Source organism: Trachemys scripta, chromosome 10, assembly GCF_013100865.1.
Source record: "Trachemys scripta elegans isolate TJP31775 chromosome 10, CAS_Tse_1.0, whole genome shotgun sequence".
NCBI classification, from domain to species: Eukaryota; Metazoa; Chordata; order Testudines; family Emydidae; genus Trachemys; species Trachemys scripta.
This window is the reverse complement of record NC_048307.1, coordinates 13,356,205-13,379,802: the sequence shown is the minus strand read 5'-3', so window position 1 is coordinate 13,379,802 and position 23,598 is coordinate 13,356,205.

Below are 23,598 nucleotides of genomic sequence, written 5' to 3'. Positions count from 1 at the left end.
GGGCTGCCATCACATGTGTGCCTCTTTCCTCCACAGGCTGTGGCAAGCTGCTGCCTCAGCCAGTGGCTGGCAAGGGAGCTCAGCACAGAGTGGCAGGGCAGCTGCCCGCTGCCCAGGGTGCAGACAAGGACCTCCAATGGAGGCGCGCAGCCCTGAACATTGGTGGAGCCAGGCTCCTGGGCCCTGAATATTGTTGGAGCCTGGGCACCACGGGCAGCATGGGTACTTGCTGCCCCGTCACCATCAAGAGCAGATTCACCACATTGCACTCTGCTGACCTACTACTGTTCAGGGTTGAGCATAAGAACATAAAAGTGGCCAAACTGGATCAGACCAAAGGTCCATCCAGCCCAGCATCCCATCCTCCGACAGTGGCCAATGCCAGATGCCCCAGAGGGAATGAACAGAACAAGCAATCACCAAGTGATCCATCCCCTGTCACCCATTCCCAGCTTCTCGCAAACATAGGCTAGAGACACCATCCCTGCCCATCCTGGCTAATAGCCATTGATAGACCTAGCCTCCATGAATTTTTCTAGTTCTTTTTAGAACCTTGTTATAGTCTTGGCCTTCATAACATCCTCTGGCAAGGAGTTCCACAGGTTGACAGTGCATTGTGTGAAAAAATACTTCCTTTTGTTTGTTTTAAACCTGCTGCCTACTAATTTCATTTGGTGACCCCTAGTCACCAAAGACCCCTAGGGTTGGCATCAAGCCACTGTTGCCCACGCATCCCCTCAGCACTGAGAGTAGAGCTCAACCAGAAGTGAGAATTGCGGCCTTATTTCTCTTAATACCGGTGCCATTATTCTACTGTGAATGGAAGTTCTTTTTTAGTGTGGTAATGGTCAATATCACCTCCTTTCTATTTTTAAAGAGTGGGTCCACATTCTGTTCTGCAACATCCCATATGCCACTTCAGTTCTCCAGTGACTTCTTAAAATTGTGGCGGGTGGTAGAGAAAGATGATGATCTCACTTGGTAGTACTAGTACAGGGAGGTATTGCACAGAATGGCACCTTTTCATTTCGATGGGCACTGTAAAAGGAAAGATTGCAACAGTCCATCAATATTTTAGAGAAGAATTTTGGCAATGAAAAAGAGGCTCCATCATTCCATTTTGGCATGCACTGCACAGCATTAAAAATGTAACTGCTCTGAGACATAGGCCAACTCACTGACACCGAAAACTGGCAGCAAACATGTCAGAGGATCACAAAGCTGGCATGAGAGGGTTTCAATTAATGCAATTATTTTCAGGGCTTACTGGATGCCAAGTGAGATGTGTAAAGCTGGGATCAGAGATAACGACACCAGCTGGAATTGTGAGGAGGGGCTGAGGCTTGGAGATGTATCAGGTGTGGATATTTATTTGGGGGAACACTAGGGGTCTGTGGGGACTGGCTTCCTTTCTGAGGAGAACGGTTATTGGCTTGTCACTGCTGTTTGTGTCTTTACTGGATTATATTCTTAATGGTGCCTCGAGAGTGCCTGGGGATAGGTCGTCTTTTCGTTTGTCTATCAAAACTGAAATAAAGAAATGGAGGCGACTTGATACATCTGCTGTGGCCGAGCCCAGTAGTTGAGGTATATGGGGATGAGGTTAGAAAGGCTTTGCGTCTCTCAACAACCTGAGGATTTTTGCATTATAAGACACAGGATAACATCTAGTCCTTAAATGTGCTCTTACTGAGAGTGTCTCACTCAGCAAAACACCACATGCTGAAAAGCTAGAAGTCTACAGCTGCTTTAAGAATGGTGCAGTGGCAGGGAATTCACTGGCCAATGTGGAAATGATTTCATACCTTTTGATAGTGGTTAAAAAGGGATTTGGTCCTTGTTTCTGTGCTGTACATATTACTAAGGTCACATTCCGGCTGCTGCCTAGTGCGGAGAAGAAAACTGAACCGGTTGTATCCAAGCAGTGGGGCCCCAAGATATTCTGCCCGGAACAAACAAATACAATTAGCCAGTTACACCTTCTCCTTTAAAAAGATGCAGCCTATGTTGCCCCAAATGCCTGCTGCCTAAAAGGAGCTGGCTCATGGCAGTGGCCTGCCCCTTGAAGCTAAGCATGGCCACCTGCTTGCTGGCCTGCCCGGACTCTAGCCCTCGTGGTCTAGATTCTGGTTGGATCCTGTGCGAGTGCATTAAAGGGAGAGAGAGAGGCCCCCTGCACACTCTCCTCCCCCATACTGTGGCAGCCAGAATCTAGACCTTGGCCACACCCTGCTCATTGTATTCTTCTCTCAATGTGCATGTTGGCTGATCTCTTACCTGCATGTTACATAACTCCTTCACAGGGAAAGACTGAAAACTTATATTAACATGCACCTCCAGTACAAAGCATTAGGTTATGAGATGACACCTGGAAACCAAATGAGTAACTCTGGCTAACCCAAGGCTGGATTATATATTCACTGCTGGAATTTACCCAGATCCTCATTCAACAGGAACAATAAAATTATGGTATTGTGATCAGAAAAACATACTCTGATTGTAACCTGTGCCTGCTTGTCCATTTCTCTGCCAATTGCAGTCCATCAGCACTTTTTACTTAGAAAGAAAAAGGTAGGCAGAGAAAACAGTGAGGAGAACAGAACAGAACATTGGCGGGAGGGGGGCGTATTTCATTTTCTGCTGGAATTGCTACAAAGCAATACTTCGCAGAGTGCTGAGGGGAGATGGTGTAGCACCCACACAGACTCTAACTCCCCACGAGAAGCAGACTGGTGAGATTATATAACACTGGTGGTTCTGGGAGCCCACTCAATCGCAGCAATTGGAGGAGAGTGGGACGGTAGAGCCGGCAGATTGTGCTGTGGTGGGCAAGAAGCCTGACTGGAGGAAGGAATGCCGAGGAGCTGCAGCCTCCCTGAACCCCTGAGCAGGGGGAAGAGCATGCCAGCCCCTGTACAGTGGAGTTGTTTGAGACACTAGGGCCTGGGACTAGCATGGGGAAAGATAGAGGCTGAGGCAAACCTGTGAGAAAAAGGCAGCCCACTGAGGCCAGCTGAGATGAAGATTTGGCTGTTTCATAGGGGCTTGGGCTCTGTACTAGGCTTTGCTGCAGGGGTCAGGTCACTCCTGCTGCCAGAGTAGGCCAAGGAAGACATTAGGGAAACTGAGGCAGGCACTGCATCAGTTCATCCGGCCATGAGAGGGTACGGTACCTTTGCTACACCGGCTCACAGAGCTGAATGGGATCATGAAGTATCTGAACTACAACTCCCATGAGGCCCCCCAGTGGTATTTCTGAATAGAGATATTCTGTTTTAAACTGAAAGTTGTCAGCTGAAATTTTTCAGTTCCTGGTACTTTGCTGAAAAGTCAGAGGGAAAAAAATTCCAACCTGCTCTACTTAGTATACATGTCTGCTTAAGAAAGAGAGGTCCTTCTAAGCTCTAGATCTGAAGTTGTTGTTCCTTTACAAAAGACATAAGAGTTTCCAGGTTATTTCTTCTATTCTCCCTTTCCTATAATACAAGTACTAAGGAGCAGTCCATGACACTAAAAGGAGACTAATCCAAAACCAACATAAGGAAATACTCTCTCTCTCTCTCTCTCTCTCACCATGTCATCATCAAGACCAAGAGTTTTGCAGGATTCAAAAAGGGACTAGACCTTTATATGGATAAAAAGAATATTCAGTGTTATACCAGAAGTTATTATATTATATTACAATATCAAATGTGAAAAAAACCCAGAGTTTTAGAAGGCCTTATTCAAAGCATAACCCAACTTTTCACTCTTGTAGATTAGGAGGAATGTTCTCTGGGAGCAATTTATCTAGAACCACCTAGTTTTTATTGTACCTTCCTCTGAAACATCTGGTACTGGCCTCTGTCAGTAACATGATACGGGACTAGACAGACACTGGTCTGATCCAATAGGCCATATTTGACCATAGACCTAGGGTTATCATATTTCCACAATCAAAAAAGAGGACACGGGGGGGGGGGAGCCCCACTCTAGCCCTGCCCCTGCCCTGCCCCGCCCCCATCCACTCCCTCCCACTTCCCACCCCCTGACTGCCCCCCTCAGAACCCCCAACCCCCCTCTGCTCCTTGTCCCCTGACTGCCCCCTCCTGGGACCCCTGCCACTAACTGCCCTCCAGAACCCCACCCCCTACCTAAGCCTCCCTGTTCCTTGTCCCCTAACTGCCCCCTCCTGAGACCCCCCCACCCTAACTGCCCCCTATGACCCTACCTGTACCCTGACTGCCCAAAACCTTATCCACACCCCCAGACAGACCCCCCCCAAACTCCCGACCCATCCAACCCTGCTCCCTGTCTCTTGACTGCCCCCTCCAGAACCTCCCTGCCCCTTCTCCGACCCCCTGGCTCCCTTACCGTGCCGCTCAGAGTGCTGCGAAGCGGCGCACTGGGCAGCAGGGGAGGGTGAGCAGCGGGAGGCGCTCCAGACTGCTGGAGGCCCGATGCGAATGGCTGGCCGGCGATTTGCGAATGTGGGGTGGGGAGGAGAGGGATTTCAATAGGGTTACCATTCGTCCGGATTTACCCGGACATGTCCTCCTTTTGTGTGCTAAAAATAGCGTCCGGGGGGAATTTGTAAAGCACTCACAATGTCCGGGATTTCCCCCTCCCCCGGCAGAGCGAGCGGCTGGGAGGGCTGCAGGAAAGTCCCGGGCTGGACTCCGGAGCAGCTTCCTCCTCCCACCCCCCCCCCCTGCATTCTGAGCCGGCCGGCAGCTCCTCCTCCTGCAGCCCGCTCCGGCAGCCCTGTGCAGGGCCAGGGACCGGGTTTTGTGTTGTGCAGGGGAGCTCAGCCATGTGTCCGGCTGGCACAGAGCCCAACACCCTGTTCTGAGCAGCAGGGTAAGGGGGGGCAGGAGAAGGGACAGGGAGGTTCTGGAGGGGGCAGTCAAGAAACGGGGGGGGGGCTTTTGGAGGGGAGGGGAGAAAGTTTTGGGCAGTCAGGGTACAGGTAGGGGGTGGGGTCCTGGGGGGCAGTGGGGGGGGGGTCTTAGGAGGGGTCAGTTAGGGGACAAGGAACAGGGAGTCTTAGGTAGGGGGTAGGGTTCTGGAGGGCAGTTAGGAGCAGGGGTCCCAGGAGGGGGCAGTTAGGGGACAAGGCACAGGGAGGCTTAGGTAGGGGGTGGGGTTCTGGAGGGCAGTTAGGAGCAGGGGTCCCAGGAGGGGGCAGTCAGGGGACAAGGAACGGGGGGAGGGTTGGGGGTTCTGGGGGGGCGGGAAGTGGGAGGGGCAGGGGCGGGGCTAGGGCGGGGCTCCTCCCGTCCTCTTTTTTGCTTGTTGAAATATGGTAACCCTAGATTTCAAGCTGCAGGAGAGAGGAGGGGGAAGCGGAGGAGGGGCTCTGGCTGCCAGACTCCCGTGCGAGTGGCAGGATCCGGCTGGCTGCCCTGTCAGCCGCGCGCACTCTGCATGGGGGGGAAGTCTGGACATTTACAAATTCCCCCCGGATGCTATTTTTAACTCAAAAAAGCCGGACATGTCCCGGAGAATCTGGACAATGGTAACCCTACAATAGACCAAGACCGATCTTCCTTTTTCCTTTTTAAGATGTATTATAAATACCAAAGTTAACATAGTGTGCAAAACATGCTGTTTAATTTCCATGGTGCATATTTTGGAAGAGGAATCATATTTAGTATAAGAGGAAAAAACCCAGAAATGGCTATAGCAAAAGTTGGAGGTGCCCCTGGACAATGCTGAATGCTCAGAACTTTCTGGAAAATGCTCCAGATCAAAGTCTTTATATCCCCATTTACTGTCCTCTTGTTAATTCCACACCTGTCTGTGGAGTGGGAATAAAAATGATGTGAATTACAGCAGCTCAGGTTCTGTGCAAAAGTAGCACATATTGGTTTGGTTTTTTAACAGATGTCACCACATTTCCCAAGCAGGTCCAAATTCTGGCTCATTCCATTTCCCCTCAAAATGACAGCAGGAATTTGCGCTAAGGTTCTAATCAGGATAGCCTGGGAGTGGCTGTGTGCCCACCTGCACAGCTAACTCACACCAGCAGCATGAGTAATCAGGTTACCCAAGGGAGCATATGGGCCACAGACACACAATGCATGATTCTAAGCCTCTTCCCGGAGCAGCTCAATGTGCAACAGACCTGCAGAGAACAAACAGAAAGTGGACTCTGTGGCGTGTAAGGGTACTAAGATTGGAGCCACAATTTGCTCCTGGCAACAGTATTTGTATATATAGATATATATATGCACTTACTCCATACCAGGATTTGTCCCATAAATTGTAAGAATTGGCCATGTGTGGAGACAGATTTATAAAGTTCACAGTGGGCCACCTTAGCTCTCAGTCATACCAGCATAAATCTGGAGTAACTGCTATGAAGTCAGTGGGGTTACACAGAATTTGCAGAGAATTGGGACCTTGTGGGTTTAAAGTGATTTAATGGATGCTGTACTCAAGCTACCTGCAAACCTTTTAAATGATTAAGGCATGAGAAAACATTGATTAATTTTCCTCCAAAGAAGAGAGCTTGGGAAGCATTCACAGATTTTGTTGTTTACATTGATGCTTTTGAGGTCTGTTATCTTTTTTTTTTTTTTTTCTTCCCAGAATCGGTTCTGCTAATTGCTATTCAGGCTGTGAGATCCATTTCATTTGAGATGCAGTTCAGAGGAAAACCTTACTGGGATTATTACCACCTGAAAAGATCTGCAGCTGAATTTAAAGATAGACTTCAAACCTCAGACTTACTTCAAATATAATTCCACTTCTCTTGCGCTGGCAGTTAGTTCCAACGCTGATATTGCATCAATCTTGATAATCTACAAAAAAAAAACCCAGTGCCTTTCAGCCCTTAAACCACCTGTACACTAAGTTATTTCTTCTAAAAACAAATCTGGAGCAGGTATCTGCTAGAGCAGGGAAATCAGCAAAAGCTTGGCCTCTCTGCTTCACTTGAACAGCTGGCATTCCAGGAAAGACGCCAATAAAGGACTCTGGGGCTATTTTTGCCAAGTGAAGTTTTTAATTTGTGTAGTTATGTGACTGAATGCAACATGGATCTTTAGGGTTCAGAAATGAGAAAGGAAAATGGAAGTTTACCTACCTGCTGCAAGCTTGTTGTTGTTGTTGCTGCTTTCCCTTCAATTTTCTCCAAGATCCAGGGCCAAATTCTCTGAAGCAGCAAAGTCAGCCCTTCAGTGTCTAAGCTGAGGTTGATTATGTTCACACTGTTAAATAAATAAATGGAGATATCCTATCTCCTAGAATGGGAAGGGACCTTGAGAGGTCATCAAGTCCAGCCCCCTACCTTCACTAACAGGACCAAGTACTGATTTTTGCCCCAGATCCCTAAGTGGCCCCCTTAAGAATTGAACTTACAACCCTGGGTTTAGCAGGCCAATGCTCAAACCACTGAGCTATCCTTCCCCCCTATGTTTTTATTGCCACTGGATGAACCTAGAATGAAACAAATCAAATCAAAATTAAAATCCCAAGGCTACATTGCGCCTCTTGCAAAACTGAGCTCATCTGGGGAATTGGCAAGAAGGAGGGAGATGCACCACCCCAGTAGGCAGGATAACTTACACCTTTGAAATACAATATACCTCCCAGGCCCTAGGCGAAGCATCTCTCGCTACACCTGCATAATGCACTCCTCAGCACAGTCATTGCATGAAGGTGGGAAGCAAACCAGGCTATGGTCACATACATGCCTCACCCAGATAGGTCCCATCATGAACTGCTAGCAGTGTTAGCACCTCAGCCCTCACACTCTGTCTTGCACATGGAACCAGATTAAGCCTGCTCCTAATGCATCCACCCAGTAATGAGGCATAATTCAGCCAACGGATGTATGTGTCCAGGGTGCAAGCCCTGCATGCTTTGAAGTTACCTGGCACAGTGCATTATGCACTTTTGCAATGCTGTGTTTGCAGTGCCTTTCTCAGACAAGTGGAATAAATTCATTTGAGCCAAGTTTTAGTGTAGACACGGTTCTTTCTCAAAACTGCACAATGGATTTCAATGTAACACTAAAGGTAACTGTTTCTAATACACCTAGTCATCCAGAAAAAGCACAGCACCATTAAACTGACTGATCCCTGAAAGAACTTTTTCCAACATGGTTTTAGTGAAAGCAATTTGTGGAGAAAGATATTTAACTTGTCTACTCTTCCAGCGTGAACAACAGTAATGCGAAGCTGACCTGCTTTCTGGTTTATGTGATTTTTGTATTTTATGTAGCCCATTTCCTTGCATGGATTTAAAAATAATTAATGTCGATAAACAGGTAATGTGATCTAATGGTCTGAATCAGAATTACTTGAATTCCGGTCCTAACACTGCCGTGTGCTTGCTGTGTGGCCTTTTGAAAGTCACTTAACCTTTGAGCCTCAGATTCTTCATGTATAAAATGAGGAGCAATACTTACATTGTAGAGATGTGGGGTTAATTAGCTAATGTCTACAAAGGCGTTCTGAAGATGTAAAGCTCTAGCTAATTGATAAGTATTATTAGGTACATGCACAATTACAAAAGCAGTTGGGTTTTTTTCCTTGTACTTTATAAAATGGTGGTGCTGCCTCTACAAAATTGTACTTTGCCCCTCAACATGTTGCACTATTAGTGCAGCAAAAAGTTCATAAGAAGAGCTCCTACAAAAGCCTTTGAAAATGACAGTCTGATTACCCTCCCAATTGTCAAAGAATCGTTCTGGTTTGTGCATACACAACAGTTTTGTGTGACAGTAGCTACAAGCTCCGTCTGCTCAGTGTTCAAGGTCGGGAGCTGGGGTGAAGAAATAGCAAGATCCCATTCCCAGCAGCCTAAAAAGTAAATATTGATTGCAAAAGCGCAGAAGTGGTTGAGTATGTGTGAAAGAGAGAGTCCTTCCCTGCGTATAAATCTGATGAGACAAACACAACTGCAAAAAGGAGTTTTTAAACTCCGTCTGTTCTCAGGCAAAGGTCATTTTATAATTTCAAAAGCCGAATGAAAGAGATTGAAAAAATCCAGAGAACGTGCATTCAGAGCAAAATTAAAATTCAAACATAAGATCAGAAGGGGGGGGGGGTTATAAAGTGCTCCTCAGGAGAGCACGCAAGAAAAAGAAAACTCTACCTGCTGTGGAGGTTTTGAAACAGAAGGCTCCTTCCACCCACTTTCCCTGCCACAAAGTCTCAAACTAGCAGATGCTAAAAAAACAGACATTCCTTTTAAAATCTCTTGTCACTTCTCTTTTGCATTTTAAACACTTTCCCTACCCGGAGCCAATCTGCATTTCCCAGAAGCTGGTGTGTAGCTGGTTCAACTTTGCAAAAGGTCCAGCTGCATGGAGTACAATGCAGCATCCAGGCCGAGGTGCAAAGGATATCCGGTCCTTATGATCCCTGGAACATACTGTAACTCCCTGTTGTGAGTGTGCCCAAAAAGGAAAGACCGGGGCTACAAGAGTGAAAAGTGAAGAGGAGTCACCTACTGGAGGAAGAAAAGAGCATGATGCAACAAGCAGCTGCATGAGAAGACGAGAGATATGACAGCCCTGGGAAGCACCGGGGTTAGGAAATGCTGATGAAAATAGCACAGCAGCTGGAGGTACTCCCACATTTCAGATCAAACCAAAAAGCGGTGAACCAGGATAGACAGAAGGAGGGCAGCTCTGTAGCTATGAGACTGGGAGGCCATAGAGCAGAAGGGTGAGGAATAGGCCAATGTACTGCATGAATAGTAAGAGGTTAAGGAACTCCATTAGGGCTGTAAAGTCTGGGAATCACAGTGGTGAGAATCTTCACATACTGTACCACAGTTCAAAGGATAAAAATAAATATTTATTTTTATTTTATTTAAAGGATCTGTGACTAGTGCTAGGGCAAGGGCCATCTGGACACAAGAAATTGGTCTAGTGAGCTCCTGTTCACCCGTTTTAGTGGAGTCCAGCCAGGATTAACACCAACGAATAATTTTTCTTTCTACAATCATTCATTTTAGGTTTCATAAATAACACTTTGCATTCTTAAAATGGTGTGCTTGCATTCATTCATGAGCCAGCTCTGAATTCTTTGTCAGCTAGGTAAATATCCTAGTTATGTACAGGTGGATAAACAGAGAGCTTAGCCTGTGACATGCAGCCCACACGCCAGGTCATTTGCAGAGCCTGGATTAGAACGCAAGAATTGCTGGCCTCCAGACCCGCTCCCAGTCCCGGAGTCTGACTCCCAGTCCCTCAGACTAATGCTCCACATTCAAATGCCAAGTGAACCAATGTTTTTACTCCAAAAGAAGGGCCTTATAAAATAGGGCATTGAAAGAGAGTCATATAAAAATAAAGCCAAGCCCATGCTTTTTTCCCCCATTCTTTTTGTGTCTTTCTTGTTTCCTGTTGCCATGCCATTCCCCATGACGGATACAAAGGAAAGTGCCTTCTCAAGCAAGAAAATTAGATTATTCAAAGAGCCTCTCTGTCTTGCATATTTATTGTGATAGGCCTTGTTAGAAGTGTTTGACAACAACTCAATTATCTGCAATGAATAGAGGCAGGATAGGCAGGCAATTATCCACTTTATCCATGTGAGATACACTCATATTCAAATCCAAGTTCAGAGAGATCCACATTCTTTCCAAACCTTTTTGCATATTTCTAATTACCAGCTTCAATTTAGCAGGATGGTTATGACTCCAATGAAGGTTCTTTGGAATAGCTGAGTACTTGGTTTGAAGCCAGCAAGGGATTGTCTCATTTCACATTGACACTCTAATGCGTAGTTTTTGGACTGTTTGGATTAAATTTTGAAAAGCAGCCCCCAAAATGGTGCATGTAAATAAGCATGTGCAATTAATGGCAAACTGCAAAGCCTGCATTTTCATGTACAAACCAAATACTTAAGATCTAATTAGCAGCTCTGCAATACCCGCAAATGCCATTTCCTATTACTAACAGTATTCTTCTGTAGTGTCTACAGTAATAAGCCAACATGCTGCATGTTGCAATAGCAAACTTGCTGTGTTTCAGAGTGTGACCGAGGTCGTAGTGGGGAGCCAGCTGTGGTCACTCAATTAGAGCGAACTGCAAAGAATGGGGCAGACAATCCCCATAAAGCTGGTGGATATTCCAATACTTAGGGTACGTCTATACTTACCCGCTGGTTCGGCAGCAAGCAATCGATCTTCTGGGATCGATTTATCGCGTCTTGTCTAGATGTGATAAATCAATCCCGGAAGTGCTCACCGTCAACGCCAGTAATCCTGCTCTGCGAGAGGAGTAGGCGGAGTTGACGGGGGAGCCTGCCTGCCGCATGTGGACCCGCGGTAAGTACCTTTAAGTTTGAACTAAGATACTTCGACTTGACTTCAGCTACGTTATTCACATAGCTGAAGTTGCGTATCTTAGTTCGAACTGGGGGGTTAGTGTGGACCAGCCCTTAGATTTACCGAGCCAGCATGAAACAGCTTCTTTATTACCTTACTGGTTACTCAGAAGTCCAAACAACACAGTTCCCTTAAAGTGATCCAGCCTCAGACATCCATTCAGGTGAGGTACCCACATCAAATATGATGAAAATTTCTGTAAATCTTATTTTGTCATATATTTTTTTTTAAACTGGAAGGGACCCCAAAAGGTCATTGAGTCCAGCCCCCTGCCTTCACTAGCAGGATTAAGTACTGATTTTGCCCTAGATCCCTAAGTGGCCCCTTTAGGGGCTCACAACCCTGGGTTTAGCAGGCCAATGCTCAAACCACTGAGCTATCCCTCCCCCTTTTTTTAAACAGGACCAATCTCCAGACAGAGTTTTGCCTCAGATCCCTAAATGGCCTCCTCAAGGATTGAACTCACAACCCCAGGTTTAGCAGGCTAATGCTTTCACCACTGAGCTATTCCTCCCTCCCTATATAAAAGAAAAGGTTCTACCAATCCCAAAGGATTGGACACATTACCTCCCAGGTTATTGAATATTTCAGATCTTACCCAAATATATACTACAGCCAATTCTTATTAACTAAACTAACATTTATTAAAAAATAAAAGAGAGGGAGTATGGTTAAAAGATCAATGTACATACAAACATGAGTTCAATTCACTTAGGTGAGCTTTGTAGTTGAAAAGAGTTCTTTTAGAAATAGTTCATAGGTTATAGTCCAATGTCCAGATATCATATTCAGGGCATACCAACATAACTGGGACCTCAGTCTTGAGACTCAGGGCTTTTCTTCACTTACCGGAGGATCGACGCTGAGGCGATCAATGCATCGGCGGTCGATTTAGTGGGTCTAATGAAGGCTTCATCAGGGGATATAGCGGGTCTAGTGAAGACCCGCTAAATCAACCGCCGATCGCTCTCCCATTGACTCCTGTACTCCACCTGATCGAGAAGAATAAGGGAAGTCAACGGGAGAGCATCTCCTGTCGACGTCACGTAGTGTGGACCCCACGGTAAGTAGATCTAAGCTACGTCGATTTGAGTTACTCTATTCACGTTTAAATGATAGGATGTTCCTTTGACCTCTGAATGATCAGAATACAGCATAGACAGGGACTGTTGATTACATTGTCGACCCTACTCATACATATGTAAATACACAAAAACACAAACATTATCTCCCCACATGTCTTTTGAGGGTTATTTATTTTGCAGATTGTTTAACCCTTTCTAGCCATGCGTCACAGAAAGATTACTTTAAATCCAGCAGGGTTTGTTTGTTTTTATAAGAGCCTGCACATGGGAATATCAGTTTGTTCCATATACAAAACTGCAATCACAGTGCAAGAGACCAAGTTAGGTCCCCTCTGAATACGAGGCCCTTTTTCACCCCTTATTAATGAATCATTCAGGATATTCTGGCCCCAGTTCTTTACAGTGTTACTATCTCTCATGATTTGATCACAAGTCTCACTCTGTATGATGATTTTCTTAAAGTCCCAGCTTCTGGAAGCATGTGATTAGGTGAGACTCTCAGCTTCCATTTCTTAATTAGCTACGTTTTTAACCTTTATGGTTGGGAAGAAAAGCTTGAAAACATCACCCAACTGTAACCTTCCAAATCTAGGAGGCAAATAAAAAGAATCCCAAGTTATGATTTTTAAGTCAGTATCATGATTTGGCAGAGAAGGGGGTTTCCTGGTGATTTTTGAATGCCTGGGTAGGCAATACCAGTTTCTTGATTTCAACAGAGTTACTCTGGATAGACACTGGTGTAATGGAGTGCAGAACTTGGCCCACTGGCTCTCTTGTCAATTCAGGAAATTTCTAATTTCCATCCTTTTTGCGCCCAACCCTTTGTGTCTCACTCTCTTCCTCATCTCAGATCTTCTTCCCTTTTTATTTCATGCTCTAGATTGTTTCTCATTATCCCCGTGTTGAAAACTAACCTTTTTAAAGAGGTATTTCCACACTGATGTGACACTGTCATGGTTTTATGGTACTGCAGAATGATTTTATTGTATCTGTTTAATGTTTTACAGCATCTCAAGAACCGTGTGACACACACAGTGCCACAAGGAGACATTCTGCACCCCATATTTGCCATAGTGATATAATTATGATATGTTATGTACAAGGTATATAGAATGATATATCATTCTAAAAGTCTTAATCTGTTGAACATTAATATCCAGTTAAGTTGTATGTGCTATCATTGAAGTTAGGAAGTTTTGCTATGTATGTGCTACTGAAACATGTTGTGAGGTTGGGAACACCCACAAGCAGCCTTTCAGGTTCAATAATAAAATGGCCAAACAATGTTGATGGCCTATTGAGGAAATACACACACTCACGAGGATTATCCCAGGAACTGCGTACAATTGAAACCTCTCAGAAGTAGCACTACACAATGGGAACTGATTGACCCAGGTCACAGCAAAAGATCTTTCCAGCAAGCTGGAAGAAGATATAAAAGGGGGAAGTGACATCATGACTGGGCCTCACTCCCTCTACAGCTCAACACCTGAAAACACCTGAGAAAAAAGACTGAACTGGGGGAAGTGCTGGTCCCAGGCTGGAAGAGAGGATTCCAGCCTGTTTATAAAACATCTACAAACTGCTGTACTAGCTAAAAGGGTGAGACACTGATTCAAATCCTATCTAGTATATTAGGCTTAGATTGTGTTTTTGTTTATTTGCTAGGTAATCTACATGCATCTAACAAAGTGCGTATTCACCCACGAAAGCTTATGCCCCAATAGGTCTGTTAGTCTATAAGGTGCCACAGGACTCTGTCGCTTTTTACAGATCCAAACTAACACGGCTACCCCTCTGCTACTTTGATCTTTTTGCTATCACTTATAATCACCTAAAATCTATCTTTCTGTAGTTAATAAATCTATTTTATATTTTTTACCTAAAACAGTGTGGTTTGAGTGAAGTGCTTGGGGAAAAATCTCAGCTCAGTTAACAAAGGCTTGTGCATATTCCTCTCCACATCAAGGGAGGGGGCGGACTGGGTAATAATTAATATATACTGGTCAGGTTTTTGACCAGGGCAGGGCGGCATAGCTCCAAGGTCCTAGGCTGGGGTTATTTTGGCTGAAGCCTCTCTATTGTTGGTTCATGCAGTGGCTCATAGAGCATTCATGAACACAGCTGGGTATGGCCCCTGCCTGTGGATGTTGGTGGGAGTGCAAGCTTGGAGGGCTTTGCAGCTTGTCACAATGTCGCAGTGTAAGAGGCAGCCCAGATTGGTAAAACAGAGGGCTCGGCTGTACTCCAGTTCCAGGTGGCACCCTGGAGGGGGACCCATCACACCATGGTTGGGGGACATTTTAAGAATTAAGATCCTGAAGATAGCCCCTAAATGTGGTCATGTTCCTTATTAATATTTAGTGATAGTCTAATAGTTACTATCCCAGTATTTCAATGTGTACAGACCAGTCAGGATCTATATTTGCATATTTGTCCAATAGCATTATGGGTATTGTTGGCTTATATTATTTAATGTGTTTGTTTTGATTGTACATATTTCATCTGCTTTGGGATTTCAGTTATTTGGACTAGATTAATATTTAATGTTACATGTACTTAAAATAAAGAGTCAAGTCAAAGTCAAGGCTTTTGGTAACTCTAACTGCAACAGTGGCCTCTGGATAGAATCTGGCTCAATCTGAAAGGTTTTAATTTCTTATGCACAGGGAGAAATGGAGCCGTATTAGTTCTGGCTGATCCATGACCATTTGGATATCGTTCTGGCTAATGCTGTGGTACAGAAGGACTACATAAGTGAAAGAGCTTTGTACAAATCTTGATTTACTGAGATAAAGAACTCTTCAAAATGTAAAGGAGTAAATCTCTGCTGGAATAATAAAACAGATCATTCTATCAAAGCTGTGTATGTTTGTTCTTTATATTTGCCCTTTAGTCTTGCTAGACTTGGACTTTAATATGCTCAGCTACTGACAATGTAATAAAATATTATCTCCCTCTCCCCCAGATCCCCAAAAAGGGAACTTCCTAGATTTCTTTTCATTAAACACTGCAGAAAGATACTACTCCTCCCGGCTTCCTTCCCCTGAGAAACAGGGTTCTCCTGGGTCTTCTAAGTCTACTGAAATTCATAGCTGGCACACCTGTTTTTTTTAAAACAGCCTATGAAAAGGGTAGCAGGCTTTTTGGCATAAGGATAAATTATCAGTATAGTACAGTATAGTTCAGTCTATAGATTTTTGCAAGGAAGCAACATGAAAGTGAGTGAGCTGAATCAACCAGCTGCTTTTCAGTTCCTCTTTCATTAATCCAGCATATCTCAGCTTGCCTTTCATTCCTTGAAAAGTGAAGAATATCCCTATGTCTACCTTTTGCGAACAAAATGAATAATTTGGCCTTAGGCTATGTATGTGTTCAGAAGTGAAGGGAAAATGTAAACCAAGCACCTAAAGAAAGAAAAACAATCTTTAGAAAGACACTCATCTTAACAATATAAGGGGCTGGAAAGCTGATGACAAAAAAACAAGGAACTTAAAGTGAATGTGCAATCAACTTTGATATGATATAGTTAAAAAGCACACAAAAGCTTTGTGCAAACTAATGAATTGATTTAAGGCTCCACTGGGTGATATACAATGAGACAGTATTTATGTAACCTGTAGTTTTCTGTTCACATAGTAATTTCCACCTCCCACCCTGTCAAACAGAAGAAACGTTTTCACCTTAAATCTTAGATGATGATCAGCCCAAATAGCAGGAGAGGATGTATAAATGAAAGTAATTTAGTGAAGTGGGTTTGACTGACATGAAAAGACAATAAAAGTGATGATAATGTTAGGGATATCAAAGTGAAAGCCAGGTGGGGAGACGAGAGCAGGCAAGTTCCCAAGTAAATCTGAAATGCGTTCTTCAATGCTGGGGAAAATCCAGCCATTTATTTTCCAGCTTATAACTCTGTGGGTCAAAAACTATGTATTAAATGCGGAGCACAAAGACCTGCCTTGTCTAACAATTGTGCTTATTATATGGAAGGGGGGGGGAAGAGCTTTTTTTAATCCCAACAAATATTTTAGAAAAGATGCTTGAGTTTCTCTTTTTGAAAGAAAATAATGGTGCCAAACAAAGACTAATTTGAATCTTGCCTTTTGGAATCTTAGAGGTGGTGTTTATTAAGACATGTTGCATTGATATTCCTAACTGCTTTTGGTTCTCAGTTCTTTGGAAGCCACTGGGGTAGACTGCTTAGCATCTCACAGGAGCAAACCACTTGTGTCCTGGTGTTTGGCCTCAAGCACCTAGGTCACTGAGGCTGGGATTTTCAGAGGAACCTAACTGAGGTAGGTGCCCAAATCTAATGGGAGTTGGAGTATCTAACTCCCATAGGCGCCTTTGGAAATCCCACCAAAGAGCCCAGTGTATCTTCAGCTGAAGTCAGTAGGAGTCTGATAAGGCCCTACTCAATAAGGGACAAATCCTGTGGAGCAGCTAAGTCTGTGGGTAGGAGCGCAAGGGTTGATGGGCTGAAAGCCCCTGGCCAGAAAGGAGCTGTACTGCAGCCAATTTTGGTGCTATAGAGCAATCCACAGTGCATCCTGCTGGTTCAGGGGCCTATGACATCTGTCACCTCCCCCCCATACACACACACAGGCCCACACTGGAGTGCTGTTAGGTGCAGATCCCCCTCACACCTGCTTCCTGCCCACTTCTTCCTCCAGGCCATTTCCATGACTTTCAGAACCACCATCTTGCACAGGTAAACCTTGTCTAGCCTCCCTTGATTTTGTTTTCCTTTGTCATGCTGTGTCTCTGTGTAGATTGTGAGCTTCTCAATGAAGAGACCGCAACCTTCTGTTTTTCTCTAAAGTGCCTGGCTCACTTTTGTGTGTTGACTAAAAATAATAAACCACAAGCACATTAGTCTGGCCTGGGATGCTGGAACATCAGCCATCTTCTAGTGCCTTCCACTCCGATTCAATGACAGTCCTGTCCACGCTTTATGTCTGTGCCCAACTAAGTGATATCAAAGGGCACAGTTTTCAGACGGGCCTATTTCTGTCCTGTGCTCCTATGCTGCCAAAGAACAGACATCTCAAGCTGAGAATGGGACAAAATGACAGCCCTAGAGATTAACTCTTTTCTTTTTGAACATGCAGTCAGATTTGAACATTGAACTGAGCCCCGCTAGCTTAATCTTGCCAGACTGAAAGAAACAAGAAGTACTTGCCTTTTTAAAAAAAAAGAGACATTATTCGCTAGTCCAGAAAGAGAATGAGGGCTTCTATTCCTGAACTTCTGTTTCTGGGGCTGGTCCAGTGAGTCAGTGGATAGCCCCTCAATGTGCTGCCATGATGGATATACCTGCTTCGGAACTCACATCTGTGCTGAGCTGGCAACAAAACGAATGTGATGCTTTGAGCGCCGGAGGTGCAGCTTGGACTGGTCCCCTGGCTGGATGGGGCACAGAATTGCAGTCTATGGATTAGCAGACCCACAGGATGCAAGGTGGGTCGAAGTGCAAGACTGGAATAGTAGAGTGTAGCTCCTCTGTAGGTTGGGGTGTGAAATTCTATCCTCACCCAACCCTCGTGCTCCTCTCCAGCGCACAGCTCATTTACTCCGGCTTGGCTGAGCACCTGTTCTCCCCTATACTTGGTGACAGTAGGACTGGACCCTGCCTTGAGGAATGAGATTAGATGTCAGCGGTTCTCAAACCGTGGGTCGGGACTCCATAGTCCCAGCATTAGACTTGCTGGGACCCAGGGCTGAAGCTGAAGCCCAAGCTCCACCCCTACCCGGGGCAATGGGGCTCGGGCTCCAACCCCTCCGGGGTCATGTAGTAACTGTTGTCAGAAGGAGGTCTTGGTGCAATGAAGTTTGGAGTTTGGATTAGATGGAGTAAATTATTTCAGTGTCACTTTTGGAAATTAAAAAGAGCTTTTTGTATATATCTGTCCAGGACTTGGGTCAAGGGACACATGTGTACAGCCCCATACAGAAAATATCCTCATTTTTATTACAAAGGAGAAAGGGGACTTATAATGAATAGTGTATTTCTTTTGACCTCTCCTCTATGGCAAAGGGCAGACTTTAGTCCATCAGAAGAGATTTTTTTTCATGCACAACCACAACATGGGCATGCACATCTGAAACAAACTCATCCAGTTGTACAGCAGTGGGCATTTTGTGGTTCTTTTCTGTGAGCTTTTTATTGCTAGCATGAGCCTATAACAAAGTTCACAGCAGAAAAGATTGTACAAATACCTTTAAAATCAGCTTAGAGACAAACCCAGGAAAAACAGTGGCTGTCTAGGGAAATACAGGAGTCCCATACCAGTTCTGGACTAAACCTCCTTTTGTTTGCTTCTGAACCTAATTTTTTGCTGCGGAAAGGATAACATTAAAGTCTTGAAACTTGAGCTCTAGTTACATGTAAACATTTGAAGGCCCACAAATGCAAAAGGCTGTAAATCATCCTGTCGCTATCGCTGCTGTACAGATCCATCATGGCTTTGTTCAATTTATTCTTAAGGGGAAAAATACCATCTTAATGGGGTTACCATTTCATTGTACAGTATCCATTTCTACAAATGAATGCCGGGTAATTAAAGTTGACTAAACTTTGCCAACAGAGTGTCAAGGGCAAACTCCAAATCAGTTGAGTCAAATTATGAGCAGATCTTGATTTCTTCACATATATTAAATAAATATTTATTTGACTCGCTTTTGAATGTTTTAGTCTATAGCCTGATTGGGAATATTCTAAATTTGAGCTGTGTTGTTTAGCTGTGATTGGTCAGATAGGTCACATTATATTGTTTCTGTTCTCTGATTAGCTGATTTGGCAAGTGTAATGGGAACGTGACATGGGGCTTCTGGCTATAACAGCATGAGGCTCTACTGCATGAGCGAGAAACACCAAGTCCATTATTAGCTGGGAGGCAGTAGTCAATGCATAAAACTCTTTATGTGAGCCAGCCACTAGAGGAAGACAAAGAGACTTTGTTAGCATGGGTTACACAAGCACTTCCTGCCACAAACTGGGTTTATCAATCAAAAGCTTGGTTTCCGTGACTACTTACAAACATGACTCATTTGGGTGTTTGCTTTCTGTGAACATTCATGCCAGTAAAACACTATCACATAAATGTTCATGGAAAGCAAATGCAAAGGGAATATGAAAATGGCTGAGCCAATTCATTTAAAATCCAAAAAAATATTCCTGGGGATAAAGATTAATTATTCATCCAGGCCTAATTGAATCAGTAAACTCCTCCAACAACTATTGGGAATGTTGGAATGAAATGAACGAAGTTAAAAATATAAATGCTTAGCTAATGCCACTGATTTAATACTAGGATTTAACGCTAAGATTCCTCCTATCTCCCTGTAACTAGAATAAATCTTCTCCGGCATCCTCATTCGCCCATTGATGGAGTACTCTTTTGAGCAATGCTTTTTCAGTGATCAAGGTGATACTGTACCTCCTTGGAGCACCAGCTCGCTGTGAGGGTTCTGTTAGTGTCATGACTTGTTGGTGATGTATTGCTCTAAAAATGATGCCTTCTACAAAAGAACAGGTCCTGGAGCAGATTTAGTCTTAATTACAGGAAGGAAGGAACAAGAGAGGTATGTGGATACCAGGAGATTTATCATGCCAAAATAGAATTTGTATTGCTGTAAGCAGCAGAGTTTAAATAGCGACACTTTGGAGAGGAAGTCGTGCTAAGCAAATACATGTCCTCCATACAAATACAAAAATCAAGAGATATGCTAGCTGAAAGCCTAGAATACTAGTTCTCTCCGAGAGCAGACTGTTTTCTAGCCATATAGAATTAAATACCTATGTGCTTCAATCTCTAACACAATCCAGTGCATCACACTGAGTTCATGACTCAGCATCACGTTTGTAACTTGTTTTTATTAGGGATTTTAGTTTTAAACAACAGCCAGAGAGGTCCCTCTTCCCCTCCCCCCAGCCTTTTTGGATAGAGGCACTTCTCAGATTCCCTGCATTGCTAGTCACCTAAGGAGAATTATGTGATACCCCTTGTAAGTGTAAAGTATCATTAACAGTCCCTATTTTAGCCTGATGATGATGATGACTTGCATTTCTATAGCAGCCTTCGTCCAAAGATCTCCCAGACAAGTCTGTGAGGTAGATACATAATATATCCATTTTACAGATGGGTAAACAGAGGTTCATTGGTGTTAAATGACTTGTCTAAGGACAATCAGCAAATCAGTGGCAGACCCACAAATGAAATCCAAGAGCTCTGATTCCCAGTCCCCCATTCCAACCATAGGATCAACCTATTTCGCAGCAACTCTATCTCACATTTCTCCAGCCTCATAAAAACATAGTCTCTGGGAGCCAAGCAAATGCAGGATTTAAGTTATTAAAGGATCTTATCATAGAACAGACATCTCAATACTCAGATTTCCTCTATGAATCTGTTTGTTTTGCTCTATCTGGAGAATAAAAGTTGTGGGCGTATGAAACATTTATCTGCTAATGAATAATTATCAAACAGTAATGAAGCTGCTGTGTTTTAAAATATGTGATAAGATGTCTGATTTCATGATTCATTTAGAAATATGACAGGGAATTAGGTCTATTTTGTAAGAACTCAGTTTTAAAGCAACCTGTATGAACGGATAATTGTAATTCAATTAGAAATAGACAGAGCATGACGAAAATAATGGCTCTTGCATATACGTTTGCATGCATGTGTATGTATAGACATAGACAGCAGGATGATAGCTTCAGTCTATGGAAGCATTGGTATCCCTACCTAATTCATTTAAACACATTCAAATGCTGTTGGGTTTGGGGGGAGCTGGTTCCTTAATTAAGTTCATTAAGCAAAGATTTTATTATACTATCCCCTCCATAGATGATGTCAAAGAAGTCATACAATCATAGCACAAAATAAAAGAATAATTAATTTTTGCTGTTTGTTCAATTGTACTGCCTAGGGCTCCGGTTGCTTAATCTAATGGGCCACCCCAGCAAAAGAGCCTAGATCATCTTCTTAATATCAAGTGATGAGGGAAGAGGAGGAGAAATGCCTCTTGTTTGCAGCTCTGTTTTGCTTGCCACCAGTTCCAGATGACCAAACCCATCTAATGTGTGAACTTCAGCCTGGCAGGTCCTGCTGATCCTCATTTGCCAGTACACACCCACTCGACTCGCAAGCCTACATAAAAACCCCACCTTCAAAATTCTACACTGAGCCAGCAGGTCACTGAAACTCTTGCAAGTGTGGTAGCCAAGGGAGCAGCTGAAAGGGGGAAAAAATCACGTTCAGCCTAGGATCGCTGTGTCATGACTTCGCTGAGAAGTTGATTGCATTGGTAGGGGCAGAGGAGCTTGCTAACGGCCTCAGAAAAACTGAAAGCTAGAGAAGAGAGAGCAGGGCCTGGTACCCCAAAACTTCCTTTAAAGGATCCTTCCAAAGTGTTCAAAGGATAGAAGACAGGGGAGGAAACATGGGATTGAGACCATAAATAGCACTTTTACATTCCTTTAAAATATCTGAGAGATCTAAGCCCCAAGCCAGTGCCCTTCTACTGAGGTGTAGTGGACTTGTGACTGGAAGGAGCTAACTGTGGTAGGTTGCCAGGGGCACACTCAGAAGGGATTCCAGGAACCCATAGAGAGACCCTAACCCCCTGAAGTGTCCTAGCCCTTTTCAGACACAACAGGGCAGACTGGAAAAACAACTAGACTGATCCTCTGTGCCCTGTCAGAGGGCAATGCTATGACCATGGAGTCTAGTCCAGCACGTTAGTTGCAAGTGGGGGAGAATTTCAAACCCCTTTGTCCATCACAGTTCCCAGCTGGGCAAGGGAAGGATTGTTAGGGAAAAGATTTGAGCCTAAGAGAGGAAAAGGGATAGGACACCATAGGCCAACACAGTTCTAAGTATTTCATTAATTTTATTATTGTATTTTATGAAAATCTCTGGCATTCTTGACATGCATGTGTGTTACTGGACAGTTTAAAACAATGATTTAAAAAAGTGGCCCTCATACATAAAGCGTCAGCCTGGTAATACAGAGTTGGCAAAAAAAAGAAGTAATCCAACAAAGAAAAAAAGCTGTTGGAAAAGGATCACATAGGAGCAGGGAGTGGCATGAATTGAATCCTTCAGGCAGATAAAGTATCTAACTGACAGGAAGGGGGCCCAACAGATGGGATCCATGAACCAACAAGGTCCTATCTCTAGCCTGGTACAGACCGAGTCCAGATAACTGAGGCAACTGTAATTGCTTTGGAAGGCCATTAATGGTGTGGGGGAAAAAGAGGTTCAGATAAAGCATCCTACCTCAGTCATTCAGACCTAGATCACTATGGGCTTTAGGCAGTAGGAAGAGGACTCTGAATAGAAGCTTGGATCTAATCATCTCTCTCAGGTTTTTCTGGGCACCCATCATTACAGTACTGGATGGTCAAAAAGCTTAATAAAGATTCACAGACTCATCCATAGTTAATTCCAATGTTGCACCTCTGCTTACTGTGCTGTGGGATTTTTGCTGTTGTTGTAACTCCATCTTCACCTATTGTGGAAGGGTTTTCTGTAACTTGCTCTGAAAATGGCTGGGGCCAGGCTGAGTCATTCCGCAGACTTGGGTTCTTAGCACAGCACAGTATGCCTTGTGGCTCTTGAGAGCTTCCTCTTGGTCATCACTAACTGCCCTGCACCACAAAAACAGGGCTGGCTTGGTGGGTCGTGAATACAGAAACCATCTCTGATATCATCAGGCCCCAGTCCATTGAACGAGTCTGACCAGGGCTTTGAATTGGCACCAGAAATGAACTAGGGAGCCAGTGAAGGGAGCATTGAGGTGGTGTGTCCTCAGCATTTTCCTGCTAAGAAAGTGAGGTATTGCATTATGTATATGCTGGAGTTGCTGTGTTGTCTGCCCCTTCAGCTCCAGATACAATGAGTTACAATAGTACATTGTGGGAGAGATGAGTTTATCCATTACTGCAGCCAGCTCCTCATGCAAGGGGAAAGGGTGGAGTTTTCTGGCAAGCAGGAATTGGATGCATTTCTTGTCATTATTGCTATCTGAGAATCAAAGATTAGGGGATGAGTCTAGTAGGATGCCAAGACTTCATATTGCCTTCACGAACAATGCAGATGCCACCAATGGATGATGAGAGCAGTGTCCTGGCTAGCTCCTTGAAACCTTTCCGCCTTCCCACCAGCATCACTTC